We start from the raw sequence: 17,434 nt of genomic DNA, 5'->3' as shown, positions 1-17,434 counted from the left end.
TTTTCTCCGGTTTCCATTCATGCCGTCCTCAGCTTACTGGCCGCCGGTTCTAAAGGTCCAACACTCGACCAGTGCCTTGCTTTCCTCAAAACAAATACCACCGATGACCTCAACTCTCTTTATTCGCAGCTTGTGTCCTCAATCCTAGCTATAGGAATGTAAATCCTTGCTTTCATTCAATCAATATTGTTTGGCATAGATACAAGAGACAATCCCGTTATTTTGGGGATTGATATCATACCAAATACTATCTATATATAAACAGATATACATCAATAATATCCCGATATACACGCTATTAGACCCCCGCAGTCGAAGCTGGAGGTTCACGGAGGCTTAGACTGGAGCGAAAATCTTCAAATAACAATCTCGGTAGTCCCTTCGTGAAAATATCAGCAACTTGATAGCGTAAGGGCACATGTAAAACCCGAACCAGTCCCCTATGTACCTGTTCTCGAACGAAGTGAATGTCTAGCTCGATGTGCTTCATCCGTTGATGTTGAATAGGATTACTCGATAAGTAAATGGAGCTAATATTGTCACAGTAGACCAAACAAGCATGAGCTAGCGGTCGACGAAGCTCTAGAAGAAGGTTACGGATCCAACATATCTCAGCAGCAACGTTCGCGATTCCACGGTATTCTGCCTCTGCACTTGATCGCGAGATGGTGGTCTGACGTTTGGAAGACCACGAGAGAAGGTTGTTGCCAAAGTACACGCAATATCCCAAGGTAGAACGACGAGTGTTCGGGCACCCTGCCCAATCAGCATCAGTATAGGCTCGTAATGAGTGAGAAGTCAAGGGACCGAGTGTAAGGCCAATATGCGAGGTGCCCTAAAGATACCTAATAATCCGTTGCAGGCTATGCCAGTGAGAGATACGAGGGGAGTGCATATGCATGCAGATTTGTTGGACCGCGTACGAGATGTCCGGTCTGGTGAAGGTGAGATATTGAAGAGCACTGGCTAAACTTCTGTAAAGGGACGGGTTCTCATACTCGGGTCCTGAAGAGCTTAGCTTTCCTTTAGTGTCAACCGGTGTTGCTACGGGTTTGCACGAGGTCATACCGGCCCGATTATGATACCATATAGGAATGTAAATCTCTGATTTCATTCAATCAATATTGTGTGATATAAATACAAGAGACAATCCCGTTATTTTGGGGATTGATATCAAACCAAATACTATCTATATATAAACAGATATACATCAATAATAATCCCGATATACACGCTATTACTAGCCAACAGATCAAGCCCGAATGGTGGACCTCGATTGTCGTTTGCAAACGGGCTTTGGGTTGACAAAACCCTTTCTCTCAAGCCTTCTTTCCAACATGTTATGGACACCGTTTATAAAGCGGCTTGCAAACAAGCCGATTTTCACAAGGTAACGTTGAAGTTTTAGATCATAATCTTTTTGGGCTAATAATCAGGGTCGTCTTTGAGAATTTATATGTCTCTGTCCGAGCTGAAATAAAAAGGCCCGTAGATAACAAGTAACGAAATATTATAAGCAAAAAAAAAATAGGCCTTATATAAATGGGATTATTGTTTGGTTTAAACAATTAAATTTTTAAATGGGCTTCCTGGCTGTGTAAAAATCTTAAAAATATCTCAAGTAATACTAGAACTTGCAAGCTTTTGATTGGAAGTCATACCCCTTTACCACTAGACCAACCTAGTTATTGTATAATTAGAGTAAAACATTGAATATACATATTTCTTTTTCATATATATATATATATGTGTGTGTGTGTGTGTGTGTGTGTGTGTATGGGAGGGATATTTTGAGAACATTGATGAGTTATAAGAACTTTAAGAACTCAATATAGATCACACAATCAATTAAATAGGTATTGAATATGTTGCTGAGAATAAATCTTGTTAGTTACACATGTGAGTAATAAGTAGTCGATTCGGTGTGTAAAGAAATACTGTAATTTTCTTACACTTACGTATTACATATGTCTAAAAAAGAATTAGAAAAAATTTGTTAAGTTAAGTTCTTTCGAGTTCTTAAAACTCAACGTGGTTCTCAAAAGAAATCAAACCTATATATATCAATCAATCAATCATACCCAGTAAAGTCCCACCGACAGCAAAGCTATAAGTAGGGTCTGGGGAGGGTGGGATGTAGGCACACAGTACCTCTATCCAAAGGGATAAAGAGGTGGCTTCCAGAGAGACCATCGGCTCTAAGTACATATATATGAAGCAAAACAAAGAAATCAAAGTTTAACAGTTATATAAAACTACTACTACTACTACTACTACTACTACTACTACTACTACTACTACTACTACTACTACTACTAATAATAATAATAATAATAATAATAATAATAATAAGATCAAAGTTCAACATTTATATAAAAACTAATAATAATTATAATAATAATAATATATGTAAGGGAAATACCATTATGGTATGTGACCTAAATAAGTTAAGTATAAACCCTAAGGTATTCAATTCTCCCTAAAAATCCATAACTTTAATTCTACTTCTCCAAGAATTCCTATCCTCAACCATGTCCTCGGAGAGGTTTAGGTCTATCAAATCATGCCTAATCTTCTCATCCCAAGTCAATTTCAGTCGTCCTCTACCCCTCCTCCCCTCTATAGTAATGTTTTCTACGGATCTAACAGGATTCGTCGTCTGTCTTCTCTTCACATGTCCAAACCATCTCAATCTCCACTATCTTATCTTGTCTACTATGTTCGCCACCCCTAATCTCTCTCGAAACACAGCGTTTCTTATTCGGTCTAGCCTTGTGTGCCCACACATCCAACGTAGCATTCTCATTTCTGTTACCTCCATCTTCCGCACTTGTGCCTTCTTGATGGCCCAACAATCTGTTCCATATAGCATTGCAGGTCTAACTGCAACCCTATAAAATTTTCCCTTTAGTTTAGTCGGGAAACTCTTGTCGCACAATATACCTGTGGCTGCTTTCCATCTACACCATCCTACCTGAACTCGATGAGTCAGATCACTGTCTAATTCCCCATCGCTCTAAACAAATGATCCTAGATACTTGAACTTCGTGACCTGCGGGACCACCTGCCCTTCAATGGTGATATGTGTGTCGTCATTGTCACTTATCCCACCAAAATCACAGTGGAGGTACTCCGTCTTAGATCGGCTAATCTTTAAACCTTTTTCTTCTAAGGTTGTTAGCCACTCCTAAAGCCTCATGTTTAGATCTTGTTTTTTCTCAGCAAGTAACACAATATCGTCTGCGAACATCATGCACCACGGGAGAGTCCCCTAAATCGACTTTGACAACTCATCCAAGACAACTGCAAAAAGAAACGGGCTCAACGCTGACCCCTGGTGAAGACCTACCTCTACAGGAAAGAAATCAGTATCCCCCACTGGCGCACGAACACTTGTTTCACTCCTGGTATACATATCCATAATTATCTCTATGTATTTCCTGGGTACTCCTCTACCCTCCAAGCACTCCCAGAGCACCTGTCGTGGCACACTTTCGTAGGCCTTTTTCTGGGTCAATAAACACCATATGTAGATCACGCTTCTTCTCCCTATACTTTTCCATTAATCTTCTTATAAGGTGTATTGCCTCTGTGGTGGAATGCCCCGGCATGAAGCCAAATTGGTTGACCGTAACCTGAGTTTCTCGTCTAAGTCTAACCTCAATCACTCTTTCCCATAGCTTCATAGTATGGCTTAGTAGTTTGATTCCTCGGTAGTTACCACAACATTGGGCGTCTCCTTTGTTCTTATAGATAGGAACTACAACACTGCTCCTTCATTGGTCTGGCATCTTACCTGATTTGAGAATACTATTGAACAGAGTAGTTAACCACATGACTCCTTCCTCCCCCAGACACTTCCACGCCTCGATGGGTATGTTGTCTGGGCCAACCGCCTTAGACCTTCCCATCCTCCTAAGTGCAGTCTTCACCTCTTCTTGTGTGATCCGTCGGCAGTAGCAGTTATTCGGTTGTTGTCGTTGAAAGTTTGTGTTGTCATGTTCTTCTTGGTAAGCTCTCCCATTGTTAAAAAGATTGTAAAAGTAGGTTTGCCATCTTAGCTTGATGTCCTGCTCCTTGACCAGTACATACCCATCTGTATCCTTTATGAACTTCACAGGTCCTAGATCAAGCCTTCTACGCTCCCTGGCTTTGGCAATCTTAAACATAGCATGTTCCCCCTCTTTTGTTTCTAAACGTTCATACATCCGTTTAAAATCCGCCTTCTTTGCTTCCGCCACTGCCTTCTTCGCCTCTATCTTGGCCGTTTTGTAGTTTTCCCTCAATTCCACTAGCTCCTCCTCATTCGTGCACCTCATTAGCTCCCTAAAACATCCTTGTTTGTCCCTTATCTTGTCTTGCACTGCGTCATTCCACCACCAAGACTCCTTATGCCCACTTGTCTTTCCTGTTGTGACCCCGAGAGTCTCCTTTGCTACTTGAATGATCTTTGTCTCCATAGCTTCCCATATATGAGTTGAGTCCCCATTTAGTCGAGCCCGCGTATGCAGTATGAGTTTATCCTTAAACAGTAGGAGATTTTCGTCCTTCAAATTTCCCCATCGAATTCTAGGTGTACCTTTCTTCTCTCGAACAGTCAGCTTATTTCTGAAGCCTATACTGTCACTAGTGGTCGATGTTGAGTCACAACTGCCTCCCTAGGTATGACTTTGCAGTCCTTCCACCAACGTCGGTCTCCTTGCATCATCAAAAGGTAGTCAATTTGCGTTTCGCGTCCGCCACTGCTAAAAGTGATTAAATGAGAATCTTGTTTCCTAAAATAAGAATTTATAATACCTAGGTCATGGGCCACCGCAAACTCTAGAAGATCTGTTCCGGTCTCATTCCTATCACCAAAACCGAAACCCCCATGTACGGCTTGAAAACCATTGTTAGCCTTACCAATGTGTCCATTAAAATCACCTCCTATACAAATCCTCTCCCCCCTAGGTATGCCCCCTACCACTGCGTCTAGGCAATCCCAAAATTCTCTCTTTTCCTGATCCCCTAGGCCTACATGAGGCGCGTAGGCGCAGACTACTGCCACTACTTCCTCTCCTAGTACTAATCTCAACACCATAATCCTGTCATTATGTCTTATCACCTCCACCACACTAGTGTGTAGTTCCTCCACCACACTCCTGGAGGCATGCTATCTGAACCTTACGTCTTTTAAGCACATCTACCTATTCTAGCAACTTACCATTTAATGTTCCTACATTCCAAGAAGCCAAACGCAATATACGCTCCCTATCTTTACCCTTTCCTACACCCCTCGTTTCAGGACATGGTCTCAAGTAATAGTTATGGTTCCTACGCTCTATGGTTGCAACTAATCACACAAACACAAGGAATAGAACACCAAATCAATAATGATAATAATAATAATACTAATAATAATAGTGTATAGCAATAACAATAATAGCCAAGAGATCTTAAAATGAAAATAAAATCCAAAGATCTGAATCACGTATATTCTAATGATAATACAGCAGTAATAATAATAATAATAATAATAATAATAATAATAATAATAATCGTGAGAAAGGAAAGTGTATACAGTGAAGATGATGAAGGCAGATACAGCTCAACGGCAGCCAGGTTACAAGAAGCTCACTCTTTTGCTTTGGGACCCCCAACGACAGCCAAGTGAAGAACAGATCTGTTGATAAACAAGTAGATCTGGTGTGTTCCGCCGTCGTAGACTTAGAATTCGACGGTGGCCAGAGGATATCTGACGATATTTACTTAATCAAACCTATATATATGTGTGTGTGTGTGTGTGCGCCCCCGAAAATTAATTGCCCCGGCCGGTCACCCACATCGCCCTATGCCCGAGCCGCCCCTGCTAATAACTCATTGTTATAAAAGTTATGAGACTTTCTTTTTTGATGTAGCTAACATATTATTATCTATTATTAACAAAGGCTGATGAGGTAGCTGATGAAGTGAATTTATGGGCCGAAAAGCAAACAAATGGCCATATAAAAAATGTCCTCTCACCTAGTTCAATTAAAAGTCTCACCAGGCTTATCTTTGCAAATGCCATCTACTTCAAGGGAACATGGTGTCAAAAGTTTAACAAGTCAAAGACAAAAGAACATGATTTCCACCTCCTTGATGGCAACAAAGTTAAGGTTCCCTTCATGACAAGTAAGGAAGACCAGTTCGTAAGTGAATATGATGATTTCAAAGTATTGGGTCTTCACTATCAACAAGGTCAAGATAAAAGTCAGTTCACAATGTACGTTTTCCTTCCGGACGCAAAAAACGGCCTTCAATCTTTAGTAAAGAAAATGGGTTCCACACATGACTTCTTAGACCGACACATTCCAAGCCGAAAAGTAAAAGTCGGGCGGTTTTTTGTACCAAAATTTAAGATTGAATTTGGGTTTGAAGCTTCTGGTATGTTAATGGGATTAGGGCTTGTGTTGCCTTTCACCGGCGATTGTGATTTGACTGAAATTGCTGACTCATCTGTTGGTGAAAGACTAGTTAATGTTTCAAGCATTTATCAAAAATCTTTTGTGGAGGTGAATGAAGAAGGTACTGAAGCTGCAGCAGTCACTGCAATGCTCATAGCTGGTGGTATGTCAATTAAAGTAAAGAAGCCTAAGAAGGTTGATTTTGTGGCGGATCATCCGTTTTTGTTTGTGATAAGGGAAGATGTGTCTGGTGTCGTGATGTTTATGGGACATGTGGTTGAACCCCGTGTTGATCGTTGAAATCTCTAGTATTATGAATACGTTGTCTTTTGTTTATGGTCGGGTTTTGTATCTTTTTGTGCCATTTGGTTTCTTGAGTAAAACTATTGCATATTGAGACGTTTAATTCAAATTCAAGCTAATGATTTATTATATTTTGTCAAGTTTGTTGTTTTTTTAGGGCATTTCTTTTGTTCGTGTGGTGATTGTTGTTTCGCCCCTACACGTTTTAGTTGTTACTGTTGCCACTGAATTTTGAAGAACAACGGTTATCAACAAACAACTTTGGTGGAATGACATCACAGTTGTCAAAATGGTACAATCTCTATTAATAATATATAACTAGGTTTAAAACCGTCGGCGTTGCGACGACGGCTTGACGCAAATTTGATCGATATCGATGAAGTTCGTCACGACATCTACACTAAATAAAAACAAATGATATGTGAACGTCAAAAATAGAAATTATGATACAAAAATTAATATATGTAAAACCACGTTTATTCGGTTGGTATACGAGGGTTGTGGCGGAAATTCAGTCGGTATCGATATGCTTGCCACGATGCTTGAACTAAACACAAGATAATTTCAAAAAATTAACATATTTAAAAAAGAAAACACGCGGGCGTTGCAGTTGTGAGTCGACAAACATTCGATCGGTACCGGTTTGGTTCGTTGTCGTACCAAAAGTATAACATAAAAAATAATTTCGTTATTGGCTAGGTTCGTTACGGTAGCAAAACTAAACAAAAAAAGCACGGGTGTTGCGGCGACGAGGCGTTACGTATTAAGTTGGCATCCCTTAGGTTCGTTACTTAAAAATGATCCTAGTCCACTAAGATTAAAACAATAGATAGATAAATAGATAAAAAAAAACTTTTAAAAAAGTTCCTAGCCCACCAAAATAAAAACAATAGATAGATAGATAAAAAAAAGTTGCATATGAACATAAAGGGATTCGAATCTGGGCACTTAAACACAAAGGAGGTTAGCATAACAAATTACAGCCAACCTACCACACCACCAAATTTGATTAAACATTGAAACTAAAGTTATAAATACACAAAATGTGGTTTTCTTAAAAGAGGTGTGGCACCGACATATGCATATTTATCTATATATATAATGAAATTACATACACTCTGTTCCATAGTTAAGTTATGGAGAGAAAGGAAAAGAAAGTGGAAGAGATCAAAGAGAAAAAGGTGTTTCAAAGATTTTTTATCGAATGAAAGGAATGGAAAGGAAAAGAAATTATGATAAAATTGGTAGTGTTTGTTTTCGATCAAAATTGGAAAAAATGAGAGGGAAAAGAAAAGAAAACAGGTTGTATTTACCATATTGTCCTCACCTTGTTTCTGTTAGGTAAAATGTTTTGTTCTTTTTCTAACCTGCAAACCTTTATGCAGAACAGCATAAACAATTTTTTTCTCTTGGATCTGATATATCTCAACTACGCACCAAAGTGAAGACCCACGGTAAAGAAGAAGCAGGCTGAACTTGCAATACTACAAAGAGAAAAAGGTATTTCCTCCATTCTTAAACTCATGTAATTTTGACTTTTTGTAATGCATATTGTCACATCCCGACCAAAGACGGCGGAACATGCCGAAGTGTAACGATTGCCTATAAGCGCATGACACTATTTAAAGCGATAATATTTAACAAACTCATTTCATTTCACAGCATCGAAAATGTCACATGACAACATTCATAAGATAGTCACAACAAAATATAACAAAATTTAGCAAATCAAATATTGTTCATTTTTGTTAATATCCTAAAGGTATTTGTGACGTTTTCTTCAAGCTCCATAATCAATCTAGATGCAAACCTGTAACATTTCATAAAATAAGTTGATCAACACAAAGGTTGGTGAGCAATTCATAAGTTTGAGCATAATAGAATATAGTACGAAAAAGCCACAATCTTGTATACGAAACAATAAATAAAAGCAATAACTTGGATAAATAGATATCGCTAATACAATTACGTTAGCGACACCTAGCTATAAGGGGATGCCAAATAGTCTAGTATTTTATAGTTATTGTTAATTGCATTACGTTAGCGACATCTTGCTATAAGGGAATGCCAAAAAGACTAGGATTTTATAACTCCACCAACCAAAAGCGATAAACACATAGACATATAATTATAGAACACCAAATCGAGCAATTATTTAAGTAAAGTATACAATAACGTTTGTGGTTTAAGACTCAAGTATATAGCATTAGTTTAGAATAGTATGAAATGTCACCCCAAAACAAAAGATGGAAAGAGGGGTATGAAAGTACTCACGTTCAAGTAATAAACTTGAAAGATTTGATGATTTTGAGTTTAACCGGAATGACGGATTTAATGAGCAAAGCGTAAATAAAGGAAGTCTTGAAATAGAAATGTTATCTTGAAAGTCTTTAAGTAAAAATAAATAATGAGAAATGCAAACAACTAAAGTTTATGGTTTAAAGTGTAAATAATTAAGAATTTATAACAATAGTCCTTTAAAAATGTAAGTTTGCTCGAAACCGGGTTAAAATATCTAGCCTTAATATTTACTCAACCTATGTTAAGTAATAATGTGGGTAAAAATGCAAGAATGCAAGTCCCTTAATGATAAGATACTAAAACGGGTTTTTATCGATTGTTCGGGTTGTTGGTTCGGGTCTTGATAATTGGTCAAACCCAAAGTCAACGTTCCAAAATATTAAATGTTATGAGATAACTCATAAAAATCAAGTAAGACTTAACCAAGTATGTAGTTCTATTGTTTTAGAACTAACGACGCACGTTAAACGAGTGTTCGGTTTTGTCGGTCCAAACTTTGTTATGTAAGGCCCCGTTACCGGTAACCCTACTTTCGTGTTGGATTTACTCATAAACACAGTTCTAAATATCAGAGTTAATTAAAAACTTTACGCGGAATATAAAACTTTCATAAACATTACATATCGATTCATAATCATGTCTTAAAACATTCCTCTTGTCTTTCAAAATCAAAACATAACTTATAAAACATATCAGATCTTCAGATGCCAGGCTTTAGTCTTCTGCCATGTGTCCTCCACTCAAGCCAGCTGTCTCAACCTACTCACCTGCGTGCATACTAAAAGTCAGCTACGCTGAGTGAGTTCTAGTTAATCATACAATACCATACAATACCTTATTACATACATACGTACTTAACCTCATAACTTTCTTTCATACACACATAAGTACTCATACCTTCATTCTTACTTACATACTTTCTTTCTTACTTACATACTTTCTTTTCATTCATAATCATACGTTTTAAAGAGCCTTTCGCCCTATAACCTCACAGATATTATAAGGGTCTGGTCCCTAACATCACAGATATTATAAGGGTCTGGTCCCTAACATCACAGATATTATAAGGGTCTGGTCCCTAACATCACAGATATTATGAGGGTCTGGTCCCTAACATCACAGATATTATAAGGGTCTGGTCCCTAACATCACAGATATTATGAGGGTCTGGTCCCTAACATCACAGATATTATTAGGGTCTGGTCCCTAACATCACGGATATTATTAGGGTCTGGTCCCTAACACCACAGATATTATTAGGGTCTGGTCCCTTGTTTTCGAATATTAGTAGGGTTCGATTCCCTCTTCGTTACCATACAACCATACATCATACCTCGAGTATTATTAGGGCTCGGTACCCTTTTCGTAACCATACAACCATACAACCGTCATTTCCTTCTTTTATTAACTTTATTACGTTCATACACATAAACATACATATCATACTTGCCATATTTATAACGTTACAACCTGACAGTACATGCAATATCCGAAGATCGTTCACGAACCATCAAGCAATCATTCATACATATCACATATATCACATATGGCTTTATAACGTTACAACCTGACAGTACGTGCAATATCCGAAGATCGTTCACGAACCATCAAGCAATCATTCATACATATCACATATATCACATATGGCATACACTTATCACTTAGGATAAATGTATTAACAACACATCAAGTATGCACACAGCCCCGAAAATATAACAAGGAATGGGGCTAGAAACTCACCTGGATCCTGTTACGTTCGCCGTTGATCGTAATTCCTTTCTTTAACTGGGCTCGGCTAACTGTATAATATTTACACATATCAATTAACTACTACTACTCGTTTTGTATTTCTATCTATAAATGACCCACAACGAACGGGGGTCCGGGGGCAGCGCCCCTGGCAGCGGGGTTCTAGGGGCGGCAGCCCCTAGCGGGGTCCAAGGGGCAGAGCCCCTGGCTGGGGTTAAGCTGCCAGGTCAGCTTGGAAAAATTTTATTTTCGATAACTGCCTTAACACATTTTCCATTAGGTTTTTAATTTATTTTCTAAGCGAACTTCACTTTAGGCGAAGTTAAACCTTAGGCGAACTTGGCTTCAGGCGAAGTTAAACCTTAGGCGAACTTGGCTTTTAGGCGAAGTTAAACCTCAGGCGAACTTGGCTTTTAGGCGAAGTTAAACCTCAGGCGAACTTGGCTTTTAGGCGAAGTTAAACCTCAGGCGAACTTGGCTTTTAGGCGAAGTTAAACCTTAGGCGAACTTGGCTTTTAGGCGAAGTTAAACCTCAGGCGAACTTGGCTTCAGGCGAACTTATCATCAGGCGAACTTGGCTTGCAGGCGAAGTTCATCAGGCGAACTTAGCTTGCAGGCGAAGTTCATCGCTTGAAGGCGAAGTTGCCCAGATGAAGGCGAAGTTGTCGCGCTGCAGATCCGTTTGCCCATAACTCCTTCGTTTCTTAGCCAAATAACTCGATTTTGGTACCCACGGAATCGTATGATCGGCGCCTACAAATCCCAACCATCAAATCGGCCTAAAATCGACGTTTTAGGGGTCCGATTTGGGCAGTTGGGTTTCGGGTCCGATTAACCCGTCAAATCCTAACCATTTTCAGTAATATTAGCTTTGCGGGATTAGTTCTTACCTTTCCAACTCAGATCTACCAGCACAATCTCGGGTCTCGACTTCGGATCTCGGTCGGTTATGTGTGTGTTTTTGAGTGTGTAAAAGAGAAAGATGGAAATAAAATGATATCTTGGGCTTGGGATGGGTATTTATATCTCTCAAGCCCACGGACCCAAGGCTCATTCTCATTTAACCCATCTTACGTAATCTAAGCCCATGACCTGTTCCTTACTCGACATTAAATAACTAAAACGTGAAATCACTAAACATAACTTTCTTTTATTTAACATTATAAAAATTTTAGGATGTTACAAGTCTTCCCCCCTTAAAGAGGTTTCGTCCCCGAAACCTAACTATTACATAAACAAACTAGGGTAAAACTTGCGCATCTCATCCTCGACTTCCCAAGTAGTATCTGATCCCTTGCGGTGTTTCCATATCACTTTTACCAAGGGTATAATCTTGTGACGAAGCTGCTTCTCCTTGCGATCAACGATCTTTATCGGTTGCTCGATGTAGTTCAATTGTTCATCAACCTCGATGTCCATTAATGGCACGTGAGACGTGTCATCAGCTAGACACTTCCTCAGATGAGAAACATGGAAGGTTGAATGAATTCCTTCTAACTCATCGGGTAAATCCAGCTTATAAGCTACTTCCCCCGCACGATACAAAATTTTAAATGGTCCAATGTACCTCGGACTTAGCTTCCCTCTCTTTCTAAAACGGATAATTCCTTTCCAAGGCGAGACCTTAAGCATCACATAGTCGCCAACGTTAAACTCAATTGGTCGTCGCCGCTTATCCGCATAAGACTTTTGTCTGTCTTGAGCGGCTTTCATTCTTGCTTTGATCTGATCGAACTTTGAAGACGTTTCTTGAACCACTTCTATACTTCCCATTTCCTTCTGACCAATCTCACCCCAACACACCGGGGTTCTACATCGTCTACCGTACAGCATCTCAAACGGTGGCATACCAATACTCGAATGGTAACTGTTGTTATAGGAGAACTCTGCCAGATGCAGATGATCATCCCAACTTCCACCAAAATCTAAAACGCAAGCACGTAGCATATCCTCAAGGGTTTGGATCGTCCTTTCAGACTGTCCATCGGTTTGAGGATGATACGCCGTACTGATGTTCAACCTCGTCCCCATAGCTTCATGAAATTTCTTCCAGAACCTCGAAGTAAACCGTGTGTCCCTATCAGACACGATCGATAACGGTACTCCATGCTTGGTTACCACTTCCTTGATGAACAAGCTTGCTAACATTTCTGACGAGATGGCCTCTCGTATGGGCAGAAAGTGAGCACTCTTGGTCAAACGGTCCACAATCACCCAGATGGTATCATGTTGCTTAGCTGTACGAGGTAGCTTAGTTATGAAATCCATGGTGATGTGTTCCCATTTCCACTCAGGTATCTCTAGCGGTTGCATCTTCCCATAAGGCTTTTGGTGCTCGGCTTTGACTTGTAAGCAAGTTAAGCACTTACTAACATAATCCACTACATCGTTCTTCATTCCTGGCCACCAGTAATCTCTTTTCAAGTCTTGGTACATCTTTGTAGCTCCTGGATGGATTGAGTACCTTGACTTATGAGCTTCATCTAAGATTCGACTTCTAAGATCACCATGGCGTGGGATCCACATACGGTCGAACCTAGTCTTAACTCCATGAGTGTTTTCCATCAACTCATCTTGCTGGCCATAAATCCTTTCTTTCTTTACTAACCCTTCGTCTACTAACACTTCTGACTGCACTTTGATGATTTCTTCAAAAAGACTTGAGTTCATGATCAACTTGTATGATTTCACGGTTGCAAGGACTTCCTCATTCTTACGACTTAGCGCATCAGCGACCACGTTAGCTTTACCGGGGTAATACATAATCTCACAGTCGTAATCCTTTATCAATTCTAACCATCTTCTCTGCCTCATGTTCAATTCTTTCTGCTCGAAAAAGTACTTTAAACTCTTATGATCTGTATAGATAGTGCACTTAGTACCGTACAGGTAATGCCTCCATATCTTAAGAGCATGCACTACAGCTGCTAACTCCAAATCATGCGTCGGATACGTACTCTCATGGACTTTCAACTGTCTAGACGCGTAAGCTATCACCTTCCCTCGTTGCATCAACACGCAACCTAACCCTTGATGCGAGGCATCAGCACAAACAACGAAATCCTCATCACCATCGGGTAAAGTAAGGATTGGAGCTTGCGTGAGTCTCTTCTTCAATTCTTCAAAGGCTTCCTCCTGAAACTTTCCCCAATTGAATACTATCGTCTTTCGGGTCATACCGGTCAGCGGTGCGGCTATTTTGGAGAAACCTTCGATGAATCTCCTATAGTAGCCAGCTAACCCTAGGAAGCTTCGTATATCAGTCGGATTCTGTGGAGTCTTCCAATTCGTTATCGCTTCAATCTTAGCTGGGTCCACGGTAATCCCCTCCGGATTAACCACATGACCTAAAAATTGCACTTCCCTTAACCAGAACGCGCACTTCGAAAACTTGGCGTACAACCTTTCTTTCTTCAGAACTTCCAATACCTCTCTCAGATGCTCGGCATGGTCAGACTCACTCTTTGAATAAATCAATATATCATCGATGAAGACGATAACCGACTTATCCAACATCGGTCGACACACCCTATTCATCATGTCCATAAATGCTGCAGGAGCATTTGTTAGACCGAATGACATTACAAGGAACTCGTAGTGTCCATACCGCGTTCGGAACGCTGTTTTAGGGATGTCTACCTCTTTCACCTTCAGCTGATGGTAGCCTGATCTGAGATCTATTCGTGAGAACCAACTCGAACCTTGCAGTTGGTCAAACAGATCGTCAATCCTAGGCAAGGGGTATCTATTCTTTACCGTAAGCTTATTCAACTCACGATAGTCTATGCACATTCTCATACTTCCATCCTTTTTCTTCACAAACAAAACCGGTGCGCCCCACGGAGAAACACTCGGTCTGATAAAACCCTTGTCGAGGAGTTCTTGCAGTTGGGACATCAATTCCTTCATCTCGGACGGTGCTAGACGGTAAGGCGCCTTCGCGACGGGCTGGGCTCCTGGTACTAGATCTATCTGAAATTCTATCTCTCGCTCAGGTGGCAACCCCGGAAGATCCTCAGGGAATACTTCTGGGTAGTCGCGCACAATAGGAACATTCTTCATTTCTTTCGTCTCGGCCGTAGCGTTGACAACATACGCCAGGTAGGCACCGCACCCTCGCCTTAACAAACCCTCGGCTTTTATCATCGAAATGACATTAAGCCCATAACTCTCCTTATCACCATAAACCGTCACCGCACTACCATCCAATGACTTTAACCTTATCATCTTACTTTTACATACTATCTGAGCCTCAAACTCAGACAACCAATCCATACCCAAGACTACATCGAACCCTCCTAAGACCATAACATACAAAGTAACAGGGAACTCATGTCCCTCTAACTCTATCTTACAATTCTTAACCATTTTTGTTATTTTCACCGAAGTGTCACTTGCGGTTTCTACTACAAAAGTTTCAGACACTCGGCAGCCTTTCATTTTAGCTAGTTTACTAAACGTCGTAGCTACAAAACTTCTATTCGCACCAGAGTCAAATAATACAGAAGCGGAAACATCGTTCACTAGAAACGTACCTGTGACGACATCCGGAATCTGCCTGGCTTGTTCCTGGGTCAGCATGTAGGCTCTAGTTCTGGGCCTAGCTTGATCGGCATCTTTCTTTCCACTACCTCCAGCTACACCTTCAGTGCACTCCCTTGACATATGGCCCGTCTTGCCACATTTGTAACATGCTGGCTTCGCACTGCACTCATTGGCATAATGCCCTACCTTCCCGCACTTATAACAGGCATTCGACCCCATTCTGCATTCTCCACCATGGGCCTTTCCACATTTGAGACAAACATTAGAACTTTTACCCCACTTGCACTCACCACCATGCCTCTTTCCGCAGGTCTTACACGATCTCTTCTCCCACACTTTCTGTTTCTTATCCTTGGAGTTCCATAACTGAGTACCGGGTCGTTTAGCAGGAGTGACCCCTTTCTTCTCTTTCTCTTCGTCCCTTTCCACCCTATCATCCGCGGCCACGTCAGCATAGACCATTTCCGCGAGTCCAACAGCCGAATCAAAAGTAGCAGGTTGAATCGCCCTGACTAACATGCGGACCTTTTGTGGCAACCCTCTCACATAACATTTGATTCTCTTGACCTCAGTGTCAACCATGTCAGGCACCAACCTAGATAGTCGGTTGAACTCCGTGGTATACTCACGATGCGTCATCATACCGGCTTTCAAATTCTGGAACTTCATCTCCGTTCTTTCAACCTCGGCATCTGCACAGAACTTCTTCATTACCAACTCTTTCAAATCTTCCCACCTCATCTCTTTGATCTCTTCACGGGTCTTCCTCTGCTCCACACTCTCCCACCAATACATAGCCTCATCTACGAATGACTGAGTAGCATAACCCACAGCTTGGTCGGGACGGCATTCGCTAATGCGGATAACCTTGTCCATAGCGGTTACCCACTGGAGAGTAGCGATTGCGTCTCCTAAACCAGTCAGCTTAGGCGGGTCACAACCTTTGAAGGACTTATAGCTGCACCCACCTTGTCCTCCTCTCCTATCATCGACTTTCACAGACTTATCCCCACTCGAGGCCCCTCTTTCACCTTCCCCATCCTTTCTACCATCACCACCCGCCCCTTCAGCAGTTCGCTCACGGCTTCCAGCAGATCCTTCGGGATTCAGGTTCTTCACAGCAGCAACTACAGCCTGAACGATGGCTGCTTGAACTGCGGGGCTAAGTTGAACTTCTTCGTTGTTGTTCTGGTCTCCTCCAGCTGCGCTTCCTTCATCTTCGGTGTGGGAAGCTTCTTCCACCGAGGGTTGCCGGACAAGACGAGGCCTGCCACGACGCCCAGTGCGACCCCCAGTTTCAACAAATTCTCCAGCTCCAGCCATTAGTATTCTAAAGGGGAAAACACAAACATCGTCACTCAAGGAACCGTTTAGTACAAGGATGGTAAGGCTAACAGGTAATAACAGTGGCCAGTTGTGATTAGCTGATCACGTTACTTTCCGTGTCCTATACACTTCCTTTTATGAGTCTATTTGTGCTGGTTCTACTTAAGCAGTTAGTCAATTCAAACAATCAATTATTCCTATCCGTACCATTCTCATATCTTTTCTTTCTCATTAACATATATCATTTAGTCATACCTTTCACCTTTACTGATCTTGCTTGAGCGACACATGGCATTCTTGAACTGGCATCTTCTTTCCTTTCTTACTTAAATCCCATTCTCTGTTCGAGTCTAAGCATGTAGGATGCTTAAATCTCTCGAACTTTGCTCTGATACCAACTTGTAAGGCCCCGTTACCGGTAACCCTACTTTCGTGTTGGATTTACTCATAAACACAGTTCTAAATATCAGAGTTAATTAAAAACTTTACGCGGAATATAAAACTTTCATAAACATTACATATCGATTCATAATCATGTCTTAAAACATTCCTCTTGTCTTTCAAAATCAAAACATAACTTATAAAACATATCAGATCTTCAGATGCCAGGCTTTAGTCTTCTGCCATGTGTCCTCCACTCAAGCCAGCTGTCTCAACCTACTCACCTGCGTGCATACTAAAAGTCAGCTACGCTGAGTGAGTTCTAGTTAATCATACAATACCATACAATACCTTATTACATACATACGTACTTAACCTCATAACTTTCTTTCATACACACATAA

The 17,434-nt window shown here is 40.8% G+C and overlaps 1 pseudogene across 1 annotated transcript; it reads left to right on the top strand.

Moving 5' to 3' along the window:
* Nucleotides 1-823: 823 nt before the first annotated feature.
* Nucleotides 824-6,725, top strand: LOC143624434 (serpin-ZX pseudogene; annotated as a pseudogene). Its single transcript, XR_013152111.1, has 3 exons — nucleotides 824-944; nucleotides 1,245-1,390; nucleotides 5,928-6,725. The product of XR_013152111.1 is annotated as a serpin-ZX pseudogene (transcript).
* The last annotated feature ends 10,709 nt before the right edge of the window (nucleotides 6,726-17,434 follow it).

This window comes from Bidens hawaiensis, unplaced genomic scaffold, assembly GCF_021521415.1.
Source record: "Bidens hawaiensis isolate Kalapana, Puna unplaced genomic scaffold, B.hawaiensis_p1.1 tig00003781_1, whole genome shotgun sequence".
In the NCBI taxonomy this organism is placed as follows: Eukaryota; Viridiplantae; Streptophyta; class Magnoliopsida; order Asterales; family Asteraceae; genus Bidens; species Bidens hawaiensis.
The sequence above is the reverse complement of the archived record's forward strand: the minus strand, read 5'-3'. Positions and strand labels throughout refer to the sequence as shown.